Consider the following 23,177-nt stretch of genomic DNA (forward strand, 5'->3'; position numbering starts at 1 on the left):
GACCTGGCTTTTCGAACAGTGATCCTCCCAGCCTCTTTTTCCCCCATCCCCCCAGCGCCTTGAGACCCTCGCGGGTGAGTAGCGCGCTTTATAAATCTCTTTGATTGATTGATTGATTGACTGTACCACAATTTATATGGTAAAATATAAATAATGGAAAATGCCCTTTGTATTTCTCTTATATGCACAAGATCCTGAGTTTAGGAGCAGTGGTTGTTTGTACACTTCTGAATTTGGGATTACCCATACTATTGTGATTCAGAGGGCATTTTGCAAAATGTCCTTTTTCCTTCATATTGGCTTAAATCCATAAGCCTGAAATGCAGAGAAATTTAATAGGCAATAACAATTGCTCTGCTATTCTATGTTCCAACATGTTTCTCTATAAAATTGGTACCCCACTTGCATGTCTGGGACTAACAATGATATTCAAAATACCCCAAAACTCAACCCTGAATCATCACAGTTCACCACGCAAAAACAGCACATGTTCTTCTATATAGGTAGCTGCAGAATTTAGGCCCTAGCTCAGTTGTCACTCCAGGAAATCTCCTAAACCCAGACATTTCTGAAAGCTAGACCCACAGTCAAGGGCAGGATGGTGCGGTTGGGTAGATCTTATGACATATTTTCTTACCCTTAGCTCTAGCAAAACCCTAAACTTTGTATACTTTGACTAGAAACATACATTTTAAAGACATTTCTGTGAGGCAAAGTTCTGGAATTTGTGGGTATTGCCGGAGCACTGGGACATCCAGTTCACTATTATAAGCTTACTAAACAATCTTACCAGCTCATCAAAGTGACGTGCCAGCAGCTAGGCTGAATGGGTCATTGACCTTAGATGAGATTAACCAGGAGATGTATATAAATTAATCAATCATCACAGTTTTTAATTTTATTCTTAGTCAACAATGAGAGTTTGATTAAAGTCCTAAAGTTTTATTGATAAGTCTCTTTATATGCTCATCTTTAGTCAGTCAGTATCAATTTCATCAATAATTTGTCAGCTAATCAATAAGCTGAATATGCAATCAATATTTGATAATAAATGCATAAAGTGCATTCCATAAAGGAAATTTCCCCATTCTATAAATGAGGACGATTGGGAGGGATGGAGAATCAAAGCAAGGTGTCATATAAGACCAGTAGCGGTTTCTTGGACACAGAACACACCTTTGTGTCTTCTCTGGGATACAATACTACAGATGGCAATATTAAGTAACCACAGTCATCTCCTATCATCAAGTGTCTTTATTTTTCACATTATATTATTCAATCTTTTGTTTAGAAAATACATTTTGCCTGTGTGAACACTCTTGTCTAATCTTCTAAATAACTATTCTTGTTCATTTTCTCAACAACTGTTAATGTTACACATTCTTTTACAATACTCTGTATAACTTTGTGTTTATCTTTCACCAGTCATTTGCTTCAGAAGCATGCATTTTGTGCTTAGGTTTCTACATTACCTCACTAATATACAAGGTCTGTATTCATCATTCTACAATACGTATTGTTTAATTAGAAACATTTGCAAGGTTATATGTCCGCAAAGGAAAGTATATTCTACTAGCATGGAATTGTGGATTCTGTCTGTCTATAGCCAGGGACATTCTGAATAGAGGAGAACCCCCCTCTTCCCTTCCACATGTGCTTGGGCCTGGTGATTGGCTCCCTAGCTCCCAGGCAACCTGAGCCCTACTCTCACACCAGCAGTTGGGCTTTAAGTCTATGGAGGGAACCCCAAGACAGCCACCTCATTTTGTGAGCCCAGCTTTACCTGCACCCTAATACAGCCCAGTGAACCAGAGTCTTAGGAGACTGGTAAGAGCTTGCTTAATCTGTGCATTCTTGTTATTTGTGAAAAAGTGTATTTCCCCTGGTTGCACCTGTTTATATTAGGCTCCCTGTGTTTCAGCAAACTTGGCACTTTTAAACTGCTGTTCTTTTACCCTTGACAGTTTAAAAATTCCCTTCTAGTTTTTCACAAAGACTGCCTCAAGCCACCCCTCTTTTTTCTCACAAGGCTATTTATACCTCAGTGGTTAACTAGAGTGTGTTTAGGAGCTTGCTTAATCTGCTCTCTGATTTAAACTGTGTTTGGAAAGTGTAGGCACCCCTTCTTTTTGCCTTGAAAAAGCCATATATTTGAGTGTGCGACCAACAGTATTTCAGTAGTTTTCTGATCTGTCCCTTAACTGGAAAATAGACTGTGCCAGCTTGGAAGTGTGGATTCTGCCTGTCTGTATCCAAGGAGGTTCTGAATAGAGAAGCACTTCCCTCCTCCCTTCCACAGGGACCTGTGCCCATTGATTGCCTCCCTAGCTCCAAAGCAACCTGATCCCTTTCCTCAAAGTTTGTAGAGAGAACCCTAAGACAGTCACATACATTTTGTGAGCCCAGCTTTACCTGCACCTTACTACAGCCCAGTGAGCCTTAGGAGACTGGTAAGAGCTTGCTTAATCTGTGTTTTCTTTTTATTTGTTAACAAATGTATTGCTCCTACCTGTACCTGTTTATATTAGCTTCCCCATGTTTCAGCAAACATGGGGGCAGATTTAAGAGCCTCTAGCACCTCCTTGTACAGCATTAGCATCATTTTTGCACAAGGTGGCCACAATCGTGGCACCAGACTTACAAAGTGGGGCAATGCATGCATTGTCACACTTTGTAATCATGTGTGCTACATTATGCCAGTGGCAGGCATAATGTATGCAGAGGATCGTTCCCCCATTAGGGGGACTGAAAAAATGGTGCAAAGATATCTAAAAGATTTCTTTCCATAATTTTTTTCAGCACTTTTAACACCTGCTCAGAGCAGGCATTAAAAGAAGGCTCTCCTTGGTTTCAATGGGCCTCTGGGTGCTTTGCAGGATTAGCGTCAGAATTGTTTACGCTAATCCTGAAAAGCACTGCACTAGTTAAAAAAATTCTGGTGCTAGTTCCCTAACTACTGCCATGGTGCGCCATGTACTAAATGCAGTGCACACATGGTGGCATTAGGGATTGCTAAGGGGTGCAAGAAAGGTGCCGCTGCACTTAGTGGAGCGCCACCCTTAATAAATCTGGCCCTTGGTGCTTTTGAACTGCAATTTTTTTTATCCCTGACTGTTTGATGATATTGAAACTAACTCAAGCCCCCGCACATATTTTCTAACATACACCTCAGTGGCTAACTAGAGTGTGTTAGGCAGCTTGCTTAATCTGCTCTGTGATTTAAACTGTGTTTGTATAGTGTATGTGCCACTTGTTTTTGCCTTGAAAAAGCCATATACTTGAGTGCGCGACAAGCAGTATTTCAGTGGTTTTCTGATCTGTTCCTTACCTGGAAACTAGACTTTGCCAGCTTGAAAGTGTGGATTCTGGCTGTCTGTATCCAAGGGCATTCTTAATAGAGGAGTACTTCCCTTCTCCCTTCCACAGGGACATGTGCCAGGTGATTGACTCCATAGCTCCCAGGCAACCTGAGCCCTCCACTCACACCTGCAGTGGGTCTTTAAGTTTCTGGAGTGAACCCGAAGACATCCAACTCCCTTTTGAGAGTACAGCTTTACCTGCATGCTAAAACAGTCCAGTGAGGCAGAGTCTCAGGAGACTGGTAAGAGCTTGATTATTCTGTGTATTCGTGTTATTTGTTAAAAAGGTTATTTCTTCTACCCGTGCCTGTTTATATTAAGATTCTTGTGTTTCACCCAACTTGGTGCTTTTAAACTGCTGTTTTTTTTCCAGTGACGGTTTGAAATTTCCCTCCTAATTTTTCAGAAAGACTGCCTTCAGCCCCTCTTTCCCCTTTGTTTCTCACAAGGATACATACACCTCAGTGGCTAACTAGAGTTTGTTTAGGAGTTTACTTAATCTGCTCTCTGATTTAAATTGTGTGTGGAAAGTGTATACATCACTTGTTTTTGCCTTGAAAAAGACATATATTTGAGTGTGTGACAAACAGTATTTCAGTGGTTTTCTTATCTGTGCCTTACTTGGAAAGAAGACTCTGCTAGCTTCGAAGTGTGGATTCTGTCTGTCTGTATCCAAGGACATTCTGAATAGAAGAGAACCTCCCTCTTCCCTTCCACAGGTGCTTGGGCCTAGTGATTGGCTCCCTAGCTCCCGGGCAACAGGAGCCCTCCTCCCACACCAGCAGTGGGCCTTTACGTTTGTGGAGGGAACCGCAAGACAGTCACCTCCATTTTGTGAGCTTAGCTTTACCTGCACCCTCATACAGCCCAGTGAGCCAGAGTCGTAGGAGACTGGTAACAGCTTGCCCCCTGTGTTTCAGGAAATGTACTACTTTTAAACTGCTGTTTTTGTACCCATGACTGTTTAAAAATTCCCTCATAATTTTTCACAAAGACTGCCTCAAGCCCCACCCCCATTTTTTTCTCACAAGGCTACATACACCTCAGTGGCTAACTAGAGGGTGTTTAGGAGCTTGCTTAATCTGCTCTGTGATATAAATTGTGTTTGGAAAGTGTATGCACTATTTGTATTTTCCTTGAAAAAGCTGTTTATTTGAGTGCGCGACAAGCAGTATTTCAGTGGTTTTCTGATCTGTCCTTACTTGGAAAAGAGACTCTGCTTGCTTGAAAGTGTGGATTTTGCCTGTCTGTATCCAAGGAGATTCTGAATAGAGGAGCACCTCCCTCCTGCCTTCCACAGGGGTGTGGCCTGGTGATTAACTCCCTAGCTCCCAGGCAACCTGAGCCCTTCCATCACACTTGCAGTGGGACATTACGTTTGTGGAGGGAACACCAAGACAGCCACCTCCATTTTGTGAACCCAGCTTTACTTGTACCCTAATACAGCCAAGTGAGCCAGGGTCTTAGGAGACTGGTAAGAGCTTGCTTAATCTGTGTATTTTTGTTATTGTTTTTAAAGTGTATTTCTTCTACCATTACCTGTTTATATTAGGCTCCCTTTGTTTCAGCAAACTTGTTGCTTTTAAACTGCTAGGGTTCCTATTGGTCTAAAGGTTGTGTTTGGCTGTCAGGGCTAGGGTTATGATTTGTTCATAGGGCCCAGTCTCCTATTGGCTCTTGGGTTTAGAGTTAGGCTTCTTATTCTTTAGGGGTAGGACCAGGGTTCTATTGGCCAATTAGGCTTTTTAAGCCTAGGGCTCAGGTCGTCTCAGCCCGGGAATCGAGGCTAAATGCGGAGAGGACAAGGGCAGTTGCCTTTTTGGGCCTGTTCAGGCAGGGTTGGGCCTGGGGCCAGAAATGCTGCCCTCTTTTACATTTTTCAGGAACTACCTTGAACTCTCCACATCCTCCAACATCCAAACACAATATCATCAAAGGCATCCAACTCATGCACCACATACAAAACTCATACAGATGTCAATGTCTCAACACCAACCACAAAACCCCACATATCACACCTATATACATATCCATCACAATTACAACATTAAGACATCTTCATTCTCACTCCGGGCACAACTCTGTCCATTACCACTAACACATGCACACATCATCTACACAGTACAAAGGCATATTCTACATAACTTTCATCCATATGGACACACATTCCCTATTCATTCAAAACACCAGCACAATCCTACCAGACTCCTTTTTATCATGACAACACCTATATCACCTATACTCAGCCTTCCATCCTAACATCTACCAACACCCTCCTCATCGACTTACCAATTATACACAACCATACAATCCTTACACTCCATCCCCCACACATATTACCTCTTCCACCAATCAAATCTAACACATGCTCTCTGAACTCTTATCCATACTATTCTTCACATCTCATACACTCTTCTCCAAAACATATCACCACACCCTGTACTATTCAAACACCACTCACCAGCAGTAACTCACATGCAAATCCTACTCAGGAAACCACTACATCAATATCTCATCTCACTACTCCACAAAAAAAAAACCACACACACACATAAGCACATAAAAATAACAAAAACGTTCATAATACTTTCCGCCACACCCACTCCCACCCTCATGACTACACAAATAATCCAAATCCTGACCAATCTTTACTCTAAATTTCTCACTCTTCTCAAACATCTTCCACATACACCCCAACACAGCAACATTCATTCACCCGCCTTTCACCCATTGCATAACTTAGAGCCTTAGATTATTTTTCTCATGCTCCTCCACGACTCCTAACCCATACTCCTTCCACCCTAAACAAACACAAACAAAATACAAAACATGCCACTCTTAACAACTTTGCATCTCCGTCTATTACACAACAAGGCTACTCTACAAAAAAAAGTAAACTCATTATGTCACTCTCACCACCAAGACCACCATCAACACTCAACAAAATGCCTCCCACGCCTGATGGATGAAGAACAAAATATAGAAAAGCAACACTTTTGTGACCCTAATACAGTTATCACAACTAATAACACACCTGTACAAGCTCAAAATATACTGCTCACTCTTCTCCAAAACAAAATTACACAACCTCCAAAACACATTTTCTTAACTGCCTGCTCATAAATGCTTGATCACTCTAAAAAAACAAGCACCACATATATGACCTGCTCACTGACACACAACCTGACTTACATTTCATAACAGAATCATGGTTTGGAGATGATGTGAACCCTGTAGTGTATGAAGCTGTTCCTCCTTCAAACTATCAAACAAAACCATAGAGGCAAACAAAGAGGTGGACTAGCTATTATATTCAAACAAGCAATAAATCTCAGCAAAACAGAAACTATGTCTATACAAGGTTGTGAGGCCCTCATCAACAGATACAACCCAACACCAACTTCCTCCTTTAACTTTCTCCTCCTTACAGATCTCATCTAAATATTCAACATTCCCAGACACATTTTTAGACACAGTTTCAAACTTTATAATGTTGTACTCCAACCTCTGAATTTTAGGGACCTAAACATTTGGTTTGACAAACCCAATATCACCACTGGCCTAGTCACATTAAACCTATATCAGATTGTACACAGTCCCACACACATTGCTGGACATATTCTAGATGTCATTTTAGCAAACTCAGAACTAGTTACCATTTAGGCATCATGCCAGTCACATGGTCAGACTACCATTTACTATCTTTCCAACATAAAACACCACAAGCTAACTTTCCCACATAAAACACCACAAACCAACACACCCAAGACTACCTTACATACTTCCATCTATCGACCATGGAACAAACTAAATTTTGAAGACTTAGAAACCCAACTAACAGCCAACACAGATCTAGACAAAATACATTCTGTCCCAAAACTTGATGAATGGCTGCAGGAAGCTTTTGATATCCTAATATCACTCAAAAAACTAACAAGGACAAAAGAAAGCCAACACCTTGGAGAAATAGAGAACTGAAAAAGAGAAAACAACAAAGCAGAAGGCTGCAACAAACCTGGTTCATAACAAACAATGCAGTTCACCTACACAAACTTAATAGATTTTACAAATCATCAATCAAAAAAACTAAAAAAGGTGCTACTCCGACGGAATTCAAAATGCTAAATTTGCTAGTAAAGAATTTGATAAAATTCTCAATGCATTTCGAAAATCTAAATGCATAGAAGGAACCCATCACATTACTCAAGAATTGTACAATAAAACTGGCAAATCATTACACAACTAAGACAAACACATTGGACTCCTATTTAAAACAAAGGAAAACCACCAGTACCAACCCGTTTCCTAAAATCCCCTCTAAGAGTAAGCCAACCCAGCATCTGCATTCCTTAAAAAAAATATCACAAAGTAAATGTATAGATGTGGTTAAAGCAAGCAGGCCTTCCGGCAGCCCTTCCGACCCTTGTCCAGGACACATCTTGAAAACCATTCTTTAATCTACTTCTGCTGCAACACCTGTAAGAAGAATCATGAAAAATTCTTTAACTACTGGAACCTTTCCTGAAGACCTTAAAATGGCATACATATGCCTGTCATTAAAAAAAAACCTGTACACACAGGACCCCAACAGCTACAGACCAATTACAAATAGACCTTTCCTGGGCAAACCGACAGAGAGAGCAGTATTCACTGAGATGTCACAATTCAATGAAGGTAGCTGAATACTTTCAGACTACCAATCTGTATTGACCCAGGAAGAGGCACTGAGGGCCATATTTATACTTTTTGACGCAAAATTGCGCTAACGCAGTTTTGCGTCAAAAAAATTAGCGCCGGCTAACGCCATTCTGAAGCGCCATGCGGGTGCCGTATTTATTCAATGACGTTACCGGCGTTAGCCACCGGCGCTGCCTGGTGTGCGTGAAAAAAAACGACGTACACCAGGCAGCGCCGGCGTAGGGGGATATGGAGCTTGGGCGTCAAAAAATGGGGCAAGTCAGGCTGAGGCAAATTTTTCGCCTCAACCCGATTTGCGCCATTTTTTTCGACTCCCAACCCCCATAGAAATGACTCCTGTCTTAGCAAAGACAGGAGTCATGCCCCCTTGCCCAATGGCCATGCCCAGGGGACTTCTGTCCCCTGGGCATGGTCATTGGGCATAGTGGCATGTAGGGGGCACAAATCAGGCCCCCCTATGCCACAATTTTTTTTTTTTAAAGTACTTACCGGAACTTACCTTAATGTCCCTGGGATGGGTCCCTCCAGCCTTGGGTGTCCTCCTGGGGTGGGCAAGGGTGACAGGGGGTGTCCCTGGGGGCATGGGAGGGCACCTCTGGGCTCCTTCCGAGCCCACAGGTCCCTTAACGCCTGCCTTGTCCAGGCGCTAAAAAACGGCGCAAAAGCGGCCGTACGTAATTTTTTTGTACCCGCCCACTCCCGGGCTTGAATTTTCCCCGGGAGTGTAAATACGGCGCACATGCCGCGGAGTAAATTGTTTAGAGGGGAACGCCTACCTTGCATATCATTAACGCAAAGTAGGTGTCCACGCTAAAAAATTACGCAAACTCCATGGACTTTGGTGCTAGACGCCTCTAACGCCAAAGTATAAATATGGAGTTTGTTTTTCGTCGGAATTGCGTAAAAAAAAACGACGCAATTCCGGCGCAAACAGAGTATAAATATGCCCCTGAATGTGCACTCATAGCAATCTGGGATGATCTTAAAACATGGTCAACCACAATTGAGTTGCTGCACTACTTCTCTTGGACCTCTCAGCTGCCTTTGACGCTGTTGTCTATGTATATCCTAATTGAAAGACTCCACAAAGCCAGCATAGAAGGAACTGCGCTTGACTGGATCACATCCTACCTTCAAAACAGAGCAAATGTAATCTATTTTTCTCGTCCAAACCCTACTTCACAAAGGCCGGGGTCTCTCACAGATCACCTATGCTTTTCAACATCTACATGATGTCATTACTAGAACTGATCAATGAATTTCAACCGCATGCTACAACTATGCAGATTACATGCAAATACTTCTTAAATCTAAAATTGGAATGCTCCAAAGACAGTGGCAACTCACAAATATTCAGTTGCCTGAGTCATTGATCAGTGGATGACTAGGAGCCATCTCAAACTGATGCCCATATTTATACTTTTTAAGCGCTGCATTTGTGTCATTTGTTGATGCAAAAGTGTTGCAAACTTGCAAAATATAATTGTATTTTGTAAGTTTGTGGCGCTTTTGCATTAAAAAATGATGCAAATGGGGTGCTAAAAAAGTATAACTGTGGGCCTGCATGCTTCAAAAGAGGAAATACTCTCATGTGGGGACTGGAAAAATTATGATCCACTGTGCACCTGACCTGATGATCCGGGACCACTTCCTCAAGTATCTAAGGAAGTTACAAACCTTGGACTTTCGATGGACTTCAAGATAACAATGAGTGCCCAAGTGGACAAATTAGCACAATCAAGCTTCTTCCCCTAGAAAACTCTGTGACAAATTTTTCCCCACCTGTGATTTCCACACAAGGTCCAGGCTAATATCTCTCTTGTACTATCTAAAGTAGATTACGCCAATGGCCTCTACCATAGATCACCTCCATCTAATATGAAAAAACGACGATGCATCCAGAACTCGGCTGCCAGATTACTATTACATGTAAAGCCACAAGCCCACACCTCCCCTGCCTTGAAGGCACTACATTGGTTGCCAGTTGCCAGAAGATTCACCTTCGAACTGCTTTGTATCTCCTACAAAGCAGTACATGGAACAGGACTGCTTTTCATCAGAAAATAAATCACCTCATAAATTCAACAAATAAACCTCCCCTCAAGATTGGCACCCCTCCTTCAAACACCACCATACAAGAAAAAGATTATAGGTGGTACATCTTTCTCCGTTGAAGTGGCAAACTATGGAATTCATTACCTCCAAATATAAGATGCTCCGATAACTATCTTCAGAAGACTACTCAAGATTTAGCTCTTTCCTTCATTACCACCATATCCAAACAGCAATGTACTGCATATGCCTATGTTTGTAAACATTTATAATCTGATTATGTGTATCTATCTAGATATGTGTATTTCATTAGAAATATCTATAATTACGTTTTCATAACAGTAAAATATGTACATACTCTTTAAGCCTGTTTAACAAATGTATATTTGCTTATATGTGTGTGTCTGTGTATATGTGTGTGTATATATATCTATGTACAAGTATGTATACACTATATATGTACAGTATATGTGGATGTATCTGAAATGTGCACGAATCCAGATAATTCTTACCACCCAGCATTCTGAAACTCTCCTATTAGAATGTCACTCTACTTGTGTGGCTCAGCCCATGACACAGCAGGCCCCAATATGTAGCATTTAGACATCACTATTTCCTGTCAAAATACATGACCTGGGCAATGAGGGTAGCTGCAGTTTTTGGGTTTGTGTGTGTGGCCACCACCAAGGGAAATCTACCAATTCAGACATTTCTGAAAATCAGACACCTAGGGTGTTCCGAATGGTGTTGATTGTGTTGATTCAATGATGTTTTGTTTAATCAGACTCAAACCTTGGCTGCAAAAACTCAGTTTCCTCAAATTTCTGTGGACATTTTTCAAAGCTGGAGGGATCTACAAAATTCATACCTTTAAGGCTTCCCACACATGTTTATATTAAAACGGTAACCCACTTGTGTGGCAGCAGCATGCGCATGCCACAGGAATTAAAAAAAACACAGACTACTCCAAGACAGTATAGACTTCACAAGGTTAATTTTTTTAATGCTCCTCTAGCTGGCACTAGGGGACATATTTATACTTGGTTTGCACTGAATTAGCGTCATTTTTTTAATGCTAATTCAGCGCAAACCTAACTCTATTTTTGTACTTTGGCACTAGACACGTCTAGTGCCAAAGTAATGGATTTAAAGTCATTTTTTGGACGTGGAAACCTACCTTCCGTCAATGAGATGCTGGGTATGCGTTCCCGGCCAAAAAAAGACAATATGGTCTTAGCGCCATATTTATGGCCCTACACTAAAATCAAGCACAGGGGATGGGAGCTTGCTTAGCACCAATATTTAACACCTGGGTATGGACGGGTGTTAGGTGACCTGTGGGCATGTTTCCATGGTCAGAGACATGGAAAGAGCCCACAGGTGTCCTTCCCTGGCTACAGGGACACCCCCACCCACCTCACCAGGAGGACAGCCAAGGATGAGGGGACCCCATCCCAGGTAGGTACAGGTGAGTATCTATTTTTTTTTTTTCTTATAAATTGCTATGGGGGGGCCTAACTTGGGCCCCCTTGCATGGCACTGTGCTCAATGGCCATGCCCAGGGGACATAAGTCGCAGTTCCAAAATGTAATGCACATTTCCCATTTCTGACAGATGCACCCCTTCATCCCTGAAGAGCACCCGTTTGTTCTCCTTAATCCCTTCGTGCGTCAGCACCTTGATGTCCTGTGTCCCACAGAAAAGCCGCATAGCCCGATTAAGCTTCCTCCTGGCCCGTTCAATAGCTCGTGCTTCAGGGCTCTTCTCCTGGGTACAAACTACGTCCATACCAAACAAGTCCCATGGATATTGTGCCTCAGTAATGCCAAATCCTGCTGCAGTACGGTGAGTCCCGATAATCGTAGTAGATCATTTCCCCCAAGGTGCAATACCAAGACATCAAGACAACCTCATGCCGGCAATATTGAAGTTACAAAAGAATGCAAATTGCCCTACCTCATGTCACTCTTCCCCACCACAACACCTCATGCCTGCTACTCGGAAGTCCCAGAGATCGTCCATAGACTTGCTTTTCTGCATATTTTTCTGCCCAGTGAATAAACGACTGTCCAACCAGCCATGTTACCACTTTAGCTTTCTCCGGGCCGTGCCCACAACCTGGAAGGATAAACAGATGTCAGTGTGGAACAAGAACTGCCCCCCCAATTAAAAACCCCACACCTAAAAAGACACCTCCCCCCATGGCACGAACTGTCCTGTCTAAGGAAAAGACTCCACATCATGCCCTCACATATCTCTCACAACATTTTGACTGCCATCTTCCAATGCACCTGATTTGGTTCCAGTCCCAACCTAAGCGAGCCGCCTCAGTTGCTGCACCAATTCTGAAAGAAAGAGTACCAAAGTTACCCATCTGCCTCCCAATGCGCCGCAAAGCCTTCCTCAAAACAGCCAACAACTGGAAAGCTGTAAGCTTCTTACCATTCTTGTGACAGAAAACATCCCCTCCCTGTCCTGCTCTGTGCTCCCTGAAAGAGTCTGAGTCACGCACTGGACTTGCTTCCCCCTCCCTCCCTCTGTGCAACCATATCCACTTTCCTCGTCTCAACTGATCCATTTTGGACCTCCTCAACCAGATACCCAAGCTCACACCATGCCTTTGTACTTCCCCCTTCGTATTCAACAATCTTTTCCCACACCTAACAACTCAGACACATGGAAAGCCCCAAAAAACATCCATATCATACACAAACGAAAAAGTGCCACCTCGTACACATTTACCCAACAAACTGGCAATACATGCAAAAGTTTTACGAGTAGATAAAAAGTAATAATCTCACGCACCACCTAAACCTGACCCTGATCGTGCCCGACCCCAACCTTTCAGCATTCTCCCCAACATGTCGTCCTTTGCAGGGTGTTAGACCTGACAGATCTAGGGTGGTCGCCCCTAACTTTTTGCCTGCCTCCCTCCACTTTTTAGATACCGTTTTAGCTGGTTTTAAGACTCTGCTCACTTTACCACTGCTAACCAGTGCTAAAGTGCATCTGCTCTCTCCCTTTAACCATGGTGACATTAAGTCATACCCAATTGGACTATTTAATTTACTTATAAGTCCCTAGTAGAGTGCACTATATGTGTCCAGAGGCTGCAGATTAAAGGCTTCTGGTGGGCCTGCAGCACTGATTGTGCCACCCACTTAAGTAGCCCCTTAACCTTGTCTCAGACCTGCCATTGCAAGGCCTGTGTGTGCAGTTCCACTGCCCATTTCGACTTGGCATTTAAAAGTACTTGCCAAGCCTACAACTCCCCTTTTTCTACATATAAGACACTCCTAAGGTATGCCCTGGGTAACGCATAGGGCAGGGTGCTGTGTACGTAAAAGGCAGGACAGGTACCGTGTAGTTTACATGTCCTGGTACTGTAAAACTCCTAAATTCATTTTTACACTGCTGTGAGGCCTGCTCCCTTCATAGGCTAACATTGGAGCTGCCCTCATACATTGATTGAGGTAGCTTCTGATCTGAAAGGAGTAGGAAGGTCATATTTAGTATGGCCAGAATGTTGATACAAAATCCTGCTGACTGCTGAAGTTGGATTTAATATTACTATTTTAGAAGTGCCACTTTCAGAAAGTGAGCATTTCTCTGCACTTAAATCTTTCAGTGACTTACAATCCACGTCTCACTGGGTTTACTTGACAGCTCCTAGTGCCTTCACTCAGACCCCCCCCAAACACAGGATACTCAGCCTCACTTGCATACATCTGCATACTGAATGGGTCTTCCGGGGCTGGGAGGGTGGAGGGCCTCCCCTTACACAAAGGACTGTAACACCCCCTCCTGGGACCCTGGCAGACAGGATTGAACTGAAAGGGGACTTGGTGCACTTCTAAGCCACTCTTTGAAGACTCCCCCACTTCAAAGGCACATTTGGGTATATACACAGGGCCTCTGCCACTACCAACTCAGACACTCCCCGGAGAAGAGACTAGAACCAGAACCTGCATCCTGTGAAGAAGAACTGCCCGGCTGCCCAAAGGACTCACCTGTCTGCTTTCTGTGAAGGACTGCTGCCTTGCTGTTGCCCTGCTGCCTTGCTGCTCTCTGGCTGTGGTGAAGAAGTGCTCTCCAAGGGCTTGGATAGAGCGTGCCTCCTGTTCCCTGAAGTCTCAGGACCAAAAAGACTTCATCTCAACAAGAAGGACTCATTGTGTGGTGAAATTCGACATACAGTCTGCCACAAATGACGCACAGCCTGCACCGCAGTAAAAATTTCACTGAACACCGAACCCGAACGATGCAGCTCGACTTCACAACGAGAAGATCAATGCAGCGCGAGCATAGCGACCAGAAATTTGACGCGCAGCCCACTCGATCGACACACATCCAAGCCGAAACAACGCAGCCCGGCTTCCAGAGAGGAATCGCTGTGCAGTAGAAAATGCGACGCAACGCCCACCGGATTGACGCAGCTCCTGTGAGTTCATCCTGGCAGCGCAGGAAATCCACGCATCGTCCCTGGGGCGTCTGCAAACCCAGCAACCGAAAAGGATCCACGACTGAGCTCCAGAAATCGACGCACAGCCGTCCCTCCACGAAAACTAAACAACGCATCACCGTGTGCAGCCAGAGAAATTGGCACACACCCCCTTTGTTTCCACGCATCTCCTCCTCTGAGGAGGTTATTTGCGGGGATTTTTCATGCAAACCAGGTACTTTGTGCTTGAGAGAGACTTTGTTTGCTTTTAAAAGACTTAAGACACTTTTCAGTGATATCTCCACATTTACTTATTGCACCTTTAATCGCTTTGACCTGCATCTTATCAGATAAATATTATATATTTTTCTAAACACTGTGTGGTTTATTTTTGTGGTGCTATATGGTGTTATTATATGATTTATTGCAAAACTACATTACACATTGCCTTCTAAGTTAAGCCTGACTGTTCAGTGCCAAGCCTCCAGAGGGTGGGCACAGGATAATTTGTATTGTGTGTGACTTACCCTGACTGGAGTGAGGGTCCTTGCTTGGACAGGGGGTAACCTGACTGCCAACCAAAAAACGCATTTCTAACACAGGGTCCCTGCCAAAAAAACAACTTCCCAAAAAAGGACACACCTGCCAACTTGGCCCCAATCGTGGCAGACGACAAACCCTTCTGAATCAGAAATAACACAAAACACAACACTCGAGCTTCAAGCACTCCCAGCCACTGCCACCAGAAACGCCCTTCAAAAACCTCAAAGTCCTGAAATTCAAACCATGCTAGTCGATAGCTCCTTAGGGTTCAATCTGCTAGCAATATCTCCACCAGTCTCATGACCATCACGCCCCCACTCCCAAGTGTCTGCTAGGATGGCTGTCTTGTGCTCGTCTGTGCCTAGTGCCAATGCACAGAAAAGCTGCCACTGCGAACGAGACAGGGAATCTGCGATAAAATTGTTGACCCCAGGAATGTGAACAGCCTTAAATATGATATTCAAAGTCAAACTAGGAAGCCTGAACCTCTGTAAAAGGTGCAGCACCCTGATATCCCTGGCTCTCTGACTGTTCACCTTATCAACCACTGTCAAATTGTCCACATGAAACATTATAGTCCTGCTGGCCAGTTTGTCGCCCCACACAGCCAAAGCCATCAACAGTGGGAAGATTTCCAGGAACGCAATGCTCCTGCCCTGATTCAGCCACTGTGCTGGCCAGGGTTCCACACACCACCATCTATCCCAAAAAATGCCAAAACCAGAGGCCCCCGCCACATCTGAAAACATCTGCACCTGCCATACAGTGTCCTCCTCCCAAAAAGACATGCAAACCCCATTACACTGTGTCAGAAGAAGCTCCTACACCCTGATATCCTCTCTCAAACCTACCATCACCTTAATACTGTGATGAGGAAGGGATGCACCGGACATAGCCAGCCCCATGCGTCTGCAAAATGTCCTGCCTCCCCGGACCACCGAGGAAACCCAGGAGTTGTTGTGTGACGCGCAATTCTATCCTCTGTCTTAACCGGTCTGCTGTTAAAAAAGTGAAAAATGTCTTCAACCTTTGCAGCAGACAAATGCGCCATGAATGCCACTGTGTCCTGATCAATGCCCAAAAAAGTCAGCGCACAGCTAGGGCCCTCTGTCTTTTCTGGGGCCAGGGGTACCCCAAACTCCTGTGCCAAACTCTCAAAGCACTGCAAAGCCTTCCCACATGACCCAGAGCGTGGTGCACGCATGAAAAGGAAATCATCCAAATAGTGTGAAACCATTCGATGTCCACTCACCCACATAAAAACCCACTACAAGAAGGTATTGAAAGTCTCAAACAATGCATAAGAATGTGTGCACCCCATGGGCAGCACTCTGTCTACATAGATGGCCCCTCTCAACTGCATCCGCAGCAAAGAGAAATCCTCAGCCGAAAAGCTGCCTTGATGTCGCATTTAGCCGACTCATCGCCCCTGCCAGAACCCCGTAGGAGCCGAATTGCATCATCTACTGAGGCATACACTACCTGGGTATCCTCCGTGCAATAAAATCATTGACCCATGCCCCTTCTGGACATGACAAATGGTGTATCAATCTGAAATCCCTCTTTGTCTTCTTGGAAACCACACTAAAAGGTGAAATCATCACATGCTCCATAGACCACCTGTAAAAGGGGCCCATAATTCTGCCTTCTGTCACTTCCTTCTTCAATTCTGTGGCTACCACCTCAGGCATGGCCGATGCCGACTGCAAATTGTCCGGCCATCTCCTCATCCGCCACCCTTGGTACCCTACCCAAAATCCTTGTCTGAAACCCCATTCCAATTTGCGTGCCATGTCCATATCCGGGTACATGCGCAACCAGGGCAGTAACCTTCCCAGCTTAATTGGAGTAGACACCTTTCGGCCCAGGAGCTCCACCAGACTGGCCAGGGAAAAACATTGCATGACTGAGTGTCTTCCCCCACATTTGAAACATTCATGTTTAAATTTGCAGGGGTGGCCAGAGCCTAATCCCTTGTTGAAGTTCCAGCATGCTCCTGAGTTAAGCACTGGGGCCCTTTGTGCCTGACTAGCTCCTCCTGTGGCAGGGCGCTGCTGAAAAAGCCTATATATCACTGGAAGGCCACAAGCTGTGTGGGTAGATGCAGCAGACTGTGAAGAACCCATCCTCTGCATCCACAGATCTGAATCCACGTCCCCCACAGCTTTTCCAGGATTAACACTCACTCTGGCCCTGAACTCTTTGTCATAGCTCAGCCATGCAAAACCCCCAAAATTTACTTGGGTCTTGCGAATAATGTCCATGTACTTAAACATGAGAATGGCTCTGTCCGCATGTTTTTCACAGTAGATACTAGCAAATATAAAAAATGCAGTGGTCCAATTATCCATAGGAATGGGGACCCTAGGCCTACGCGCCAGCACCCATTCTTCCTCCTTAGAGCCTTCTTTGCCCTGAATATCTCTATGAAGGAGCCTAAATATGTCAAAATACTCACGCTTCCAGATCCGTGCTTTTGTCTTGTCTGCTACGTGAGACCCCAGTGGCAACGCTATTCCCATTTAGGGGAGCTGCTTCTTATGGCTGTGCCCCGCCTTGGCGTCACTTACCTTGTTCCCACTCTCCACATTCTCCCCAACCTCTCCCTGGGGCATCAACCCTTTGTCCCCCTCCTGGTCATTGTCACCTTCATTTACCGCTCCTGAACTAGGCATGCCATGCACTGAGTCATCCCCCACCCCAATAGACTTCTATTGGCCCACACAAGCCTTGCCTCTCCACTGGCCCCACAGTGACCAGCAGTCCCCCTTACCTTGTACTCTGGGGGCTTAAGTGCTCGCTTCTAACAAAGAATTGCGCCAGCAGCCTTCCAGGTGCGAAACCTCCTGGAGTTGTGTGCCAGTCTTTGATGCCTGCAAAACAGGAAGAGAAGAGGGGGTTGCGCCACTCCTGCACCCTGTCCCCCAACCAGGTTCTCCGCTCACCTCTTTTTTGTGAATCTCCCCTTCTTCCTATTCCTCTAAGTCTTCCTCATAATCCAGCTCAACCACATCCTCCTCGTCCATCCCCCACTCATCATCCTCACCATCTGCAGCGTCACGCTCAACCTCCATCCCGTGGCCCACATGGCGTATGCCATATGTGTGCTTAGTGCGCTCCCACTGTGTAGAGAAGGCCACCGAGGACCCCTCCATTGCTTCAGACTAACGTCCAGGGGTCATGATGCTCCCCGTTGGCTCCACCACCTTTCTGCCAACCTCTGCCGCTGGCGTTGACACCCCGTGCCGCACCTGGCTGTATGCGCCCTGTGCGCCCCTCACGCTGCCTGTCCCACCTGCCGCACCAGCCTCCTGCTTCCTACCCTGCTCCTTAGCCAGGACCCTCACCCAATCACCAAGCTCCAAACTGCGCCCCTGGGTCTTTCGCTGGCACCTGCAGACATGTGCTTCCCCTGTCTGGCTCTCCTCTCCGCCTCACCCCTCTCACTGCATAACAGAGCCCACGTTTCCTCTGTCTCCACCACTGGCTTCCTCTGTTACTGGATACTGGCTTCAATATCCACTGCTGACCAGTTAGTGGATAGCTGCTGCTGGGTCACCTCCCCACCCTGTCCAAAACACATGCCTCCAGCTTTTCCCCAGCCTGCCCTAGCTCTGCCTCCTTCCCGTTGACCTCAAGTGACCCCCTTTGGGCCCCCATTCTTGTGTCTGCACCTTCTTGCCTTTGCCCCTTGCATTGCTCCTACCTTGTCCTCCTGCTATGCCTTTCCTTCCAACCTTGGCAGGCTGGCCAGCCACAGTGAGGTCCAGGGGCTGCTCCAACCCCCAGGCCCACCGGGCCTCTGGCCCTCATCCTGAGTGACCTGCCCTGCAGGTAGGGCCTGGGCACAGGGCCCGCCAGCTCCCCAGCTGTGTTTTCCCCTGACTCTGCCCCACCTTTGCTTGCTCCTCATCAGGCTCCCCCCTGCCCCATCAGATATTATTTGCATCAGGGGTGGACGCGCTGAGTCCCCACTGCCACAATCCAAATTCTCACCCCCCTGGATGGCAAGCGGCAGGCAGCAACCACCCCCGCTAAGCTGTGTGTGGCTGCGTGCATTGCACGCTGAATCCCTACCCAGGCCAAGCACAACAGGCCTGAGGAGGTCGCTACGGGCAGCTTCGCCTAGTACGCGAAGCGCAGCCCATACGGCCACCGCGTCATGTGCTGCAGCCATCCTAAACCTTCCTACCTCTTCCTATATTGGGGATTGACAACCTCAGTGCAGCGCAACAGGCTGCGCAGAAGAGGCCTATCCCCACCCCAGCCCCTCCCTATAAACTATCCCTTAGACCCTCCCCTTCTCTCCCCCCCAGCCTATCCATTCTATGGCCGTCTCCTTCTGGCCCAAAAGTTCCCGTGGAGAGACTGGACTGCGTCCCTCTCTCCACAGGGCCCTATATAAGCAGCTATGCTAACAGTCAACTAGGCTTATCTCCCTCACTGTGAATCCTAGTACAATGAGCTGAGAAATCGTGGCATCATAGTATTTCCAATCTGTCAAAATAAGTGGATCAAGTGAAACATAGGTCATCAACTTTATCAGGAAAGGACAAGCGAGTACAGTAGAAGATGCTCCAGCTCAAGAAAAGAAGATTGGAGTTTTGTGATGTCCCTCGAGAGGTTCCGTCTGACACACACTGAGGTTTTAATTCAAAATCTTCTTGTAACCACTTGAAATGTTTTCCACTTTCACATGTGACTAGGAGGACGTTTTGCCTGTCCCCCAGAAGAACATGACTAAGTGTCAAGCACTATTTGTTCGATGCATGGACATCTGCAATCTCAAGGTAGAAACCAGGGATAATATCCCACCCCAGGTTGAATTCATTTTCATGGGTTTGTGCCACACAAGGTTGTGGGGTGATAGAAGATGAAGGTGACCCAGTTATGAAGGGCTGTGCACATCTGAATCTATCCATTTGCAAATGCATTTTATGTGCAGTGGAATAAAAGATGTAAGGTTCAGGGGCCTAAGGTGCCATGTGTCACCCAGATCCCAGTGAGCCAACCATTGTTGGAAATGAGCTATATTCAGAATCCCTGGAGATTTTAGATGTATTGGGGTAAAGCTGCCCATGCAGACAGTTAAAATCACTTCCAATAATCCAATTGGCACTGGGTCAGCCTATAATGAAAGTTGACAGGTGGGTCTAAAAGTCCATTGATCAATGTGAGGAACATAGACAACTCCCACATTCAGGGGTTTCCTGCCCAGGGGGCCTCTCACCAGTGCAAAACTGCCTTCAACATCAACCCTCATCTTCTCCATCCGAAAAGAAGAACCTGCCCTGATTACAGCACGACTCCCCAGGGGTAGGCCAAGAAGCCTGTGTCGTAGACTTGGTCCTGTCATCTCAAATACAATTTGGAGACCTCCTTGGCCTTTAGATGGGTCTCCAATGAGTCAGAGAAGCATACACCTTGTAATGCTTTTGCAGCAACTTCATACCGCTGACATTCCGTAAGATTAGATTATAGGAGTAGCAAGCTGCATAGGCAGTAAGGGATTAAGGAGGGCACATAAGGAGGGTAACAAATGTGAGGAGCAACTGTAGATGATACCAGAGAAAAGAGGAAGCGGGGCACTGTTGCATGCTAGGACAAACTTTGCAAACAAACTACGTAAAAGTAAAACATTTACACAACAGATCCTCCAATTTAGCAGTCCAAAATAGAAAGGAAAGAGAAAAAAAAGCATAAGGGAGTTAACAAAACAGTGACTATTCGATCCCCTAAGCGATAAAGGTCTAAGTGATGGAGTGAGGGGTGTGACCACCACAGGGCAAGAGGTCTGACCACGTTGATATATCAGGATAGCACAAGGAGCAGGACAGGCAGAATAGAGCTTAACCCTTACTGGTACCCTGCAGTCAAAAGGCCACAACAACAGTTTTAGGCAGACAGATCAAGGAACCACAGCAGAGTAGAAAACAGCAGCCAGCAATACTCAGCATTTCAATAAAACCTGGACCTCCCCCCTATTTAGTAAATGTAAAAGTATAACAATTGACAAAAGCACAATGACCACAGTCCAAGTTACTTACACTTCAAAGGATACGGTCAACAGACTGCTTCATAAACACTGAAGGTGTTAAAGAGTCAGAATCAGGTTCATCAAAAAGTGAGGGGTTGCCAGGGGAGTTTGGATCAGAGGACATCTGATGTGGTAATGCCCAAAGACCATGCAAGGAGGCTGCTGTTGCCGAAACCTCCTGTTGATCCCTATGGCTTTGGAACTGACTGGGGCCACATTACTTCAATCCACATCACTGCACCCTATGGACAGTGGCCATGCTTTGGTCCACCGGGGGAGCAGAAGGCAATGGGGAGGGGGACCATCTGCCAGAGCCCTTGTCAGAAAGTTCCTCCCTGTCCCAGGTCACCTGTGGTTGAGTAAAATAGTGCGATCTTTGGTCATCTAACATCCGAGCTTCGCTGGACCCATGTCTCATAGTTTATTTTGACGTCAATGAAGGAAGCTTGTTGACCGTGTGTCCCTAAAGTTTAATCAAGGAAAAACATCACTCTGGCATTGTCCCATGTGACTGAGCCTTTCCCGTGAGCCACCACCAAAATGGCACCATGGGCCTGGTAGTTCAAGATCCATGCCGCCATGGGCTTGGGTGGCACCCACAGGGTGGGTGCTGTTCTGGGACCCGATGTGCTTGCTCAGTCACAAAGAGAGATAAGACAGTATTGGAGGCTATGTACTTTTCAGCCACTTCTCCAGAAAAGTTGTAAGATTCCCCCCTCCTTCAGGAAACCGACAATGTGAACATTCTTATGTATGAATGCCCTTCCAGTCTGTTTTCAGGAATATGCAACTGCTCCAGAATCAATTGTGTGTGTCTGGATAAGAGAGTGTTCACATTGATCCTCTCTGACAAGTCATGAAGATTTTCCTGAAGAATAGCAAAGTAATTAGTCAGGGAATCAAATTTGGCTTAGAAGGCTATGCAAGAGTTGGCTGTCACTGCCAAATTCATTTCACGTTTATCTGTAAGAGACCCAAGCCCTGGCTGGGTGATTGCCTCCAGGAGGAAGCCATGTGTTAGATACCATGTGGTTCTGACTAAATGCACCAAGACGTGCAGGGGCTTGTTAAGGTTGTACTGGGTTCATGGGATTTTTATGCATATGAGGAATGAGGACTTGCCCATTCATCAGTGAGGACGTGCACTAATAACAGCAGCTAATTCACAGGTGGGAGGCTGAAATCTAAGTCTACCAGTCTGCTATGACACCTGCCATACCTAGGGCTGACCACTGGTATTTTGGTGAGTATGAGTGCAAGTACAGCCTTATGGCCGCAGCAGTCTCATAAGAATCATTGCTCTGTTGCTTGGCGTATAGGTGGGAGATACCCTCCAGGAAATGAGACAACATGGAATCTATAAGGCCAGGCAAGACGCCCATGTTTGGGCCTTGTGAACCATATGGGGCCACCATATCAACAACTAGAGCCACACCCTCCCCGGTGGGTTACTGAGGGAGCTGGCCGCAGGCTGTTTTCAGGAGGGCCTCTACATGGAGTCTCAATCAGCAAACTTTCAGATATATTTATTTAACAAAAAAATGTCAGGCCTCCACACAGGGTCGACTTGAAGAGCAAGACCTTTACCACTCAAGGTGCCATAGCCTATCATAAAAAAGTTTGAAGGGTATGTTTTTAGGAACCCAACAGGAAAATTAAAATACTAAATATAAGAGGCTTTGTAGTAACAACCACCTTGATACTGTTCATTCTCTATACCTATGATAACTGAAATGTGCTCTGCTTAAAAAAGTGTTTAAATGGAACATCCGGAATGGAAACACTATAACTGGCACCTAACATACACTGTCCATTTGGAAACTTTACTCTGCAGATTCCATCAAACCATTCTGATGCACAATGTCAATTGTTCAATAGGAACTACCACACCTAGGTACTTGGAGTAATTAATTATGTAGCATGATATTGAACTGCAGCCTACAAGCTCAGATATGACAATGATGGCTAAGGAAGGATTTGTAAAACAACAGGTATGCCATCAGGGAATAAAGCTGATGGGTATTTGTTATGGCCCATTGTCAAACTT

This window comes from Pleurodeles waltl, chromosome 10, assembly GCF_031143425.1.
Source record: "Pleurodeles waltl isolate 20211129_DDA chromosome 10, aPleWal1.hap1.20221129, whole genome shotgun sequence".
Lineage (NCBI taxonomy): Eukaryota > Metazoa > Chordata > Amphibia > Caudata > Salamandridae > Pleurodeles > Pleurodeles waltl.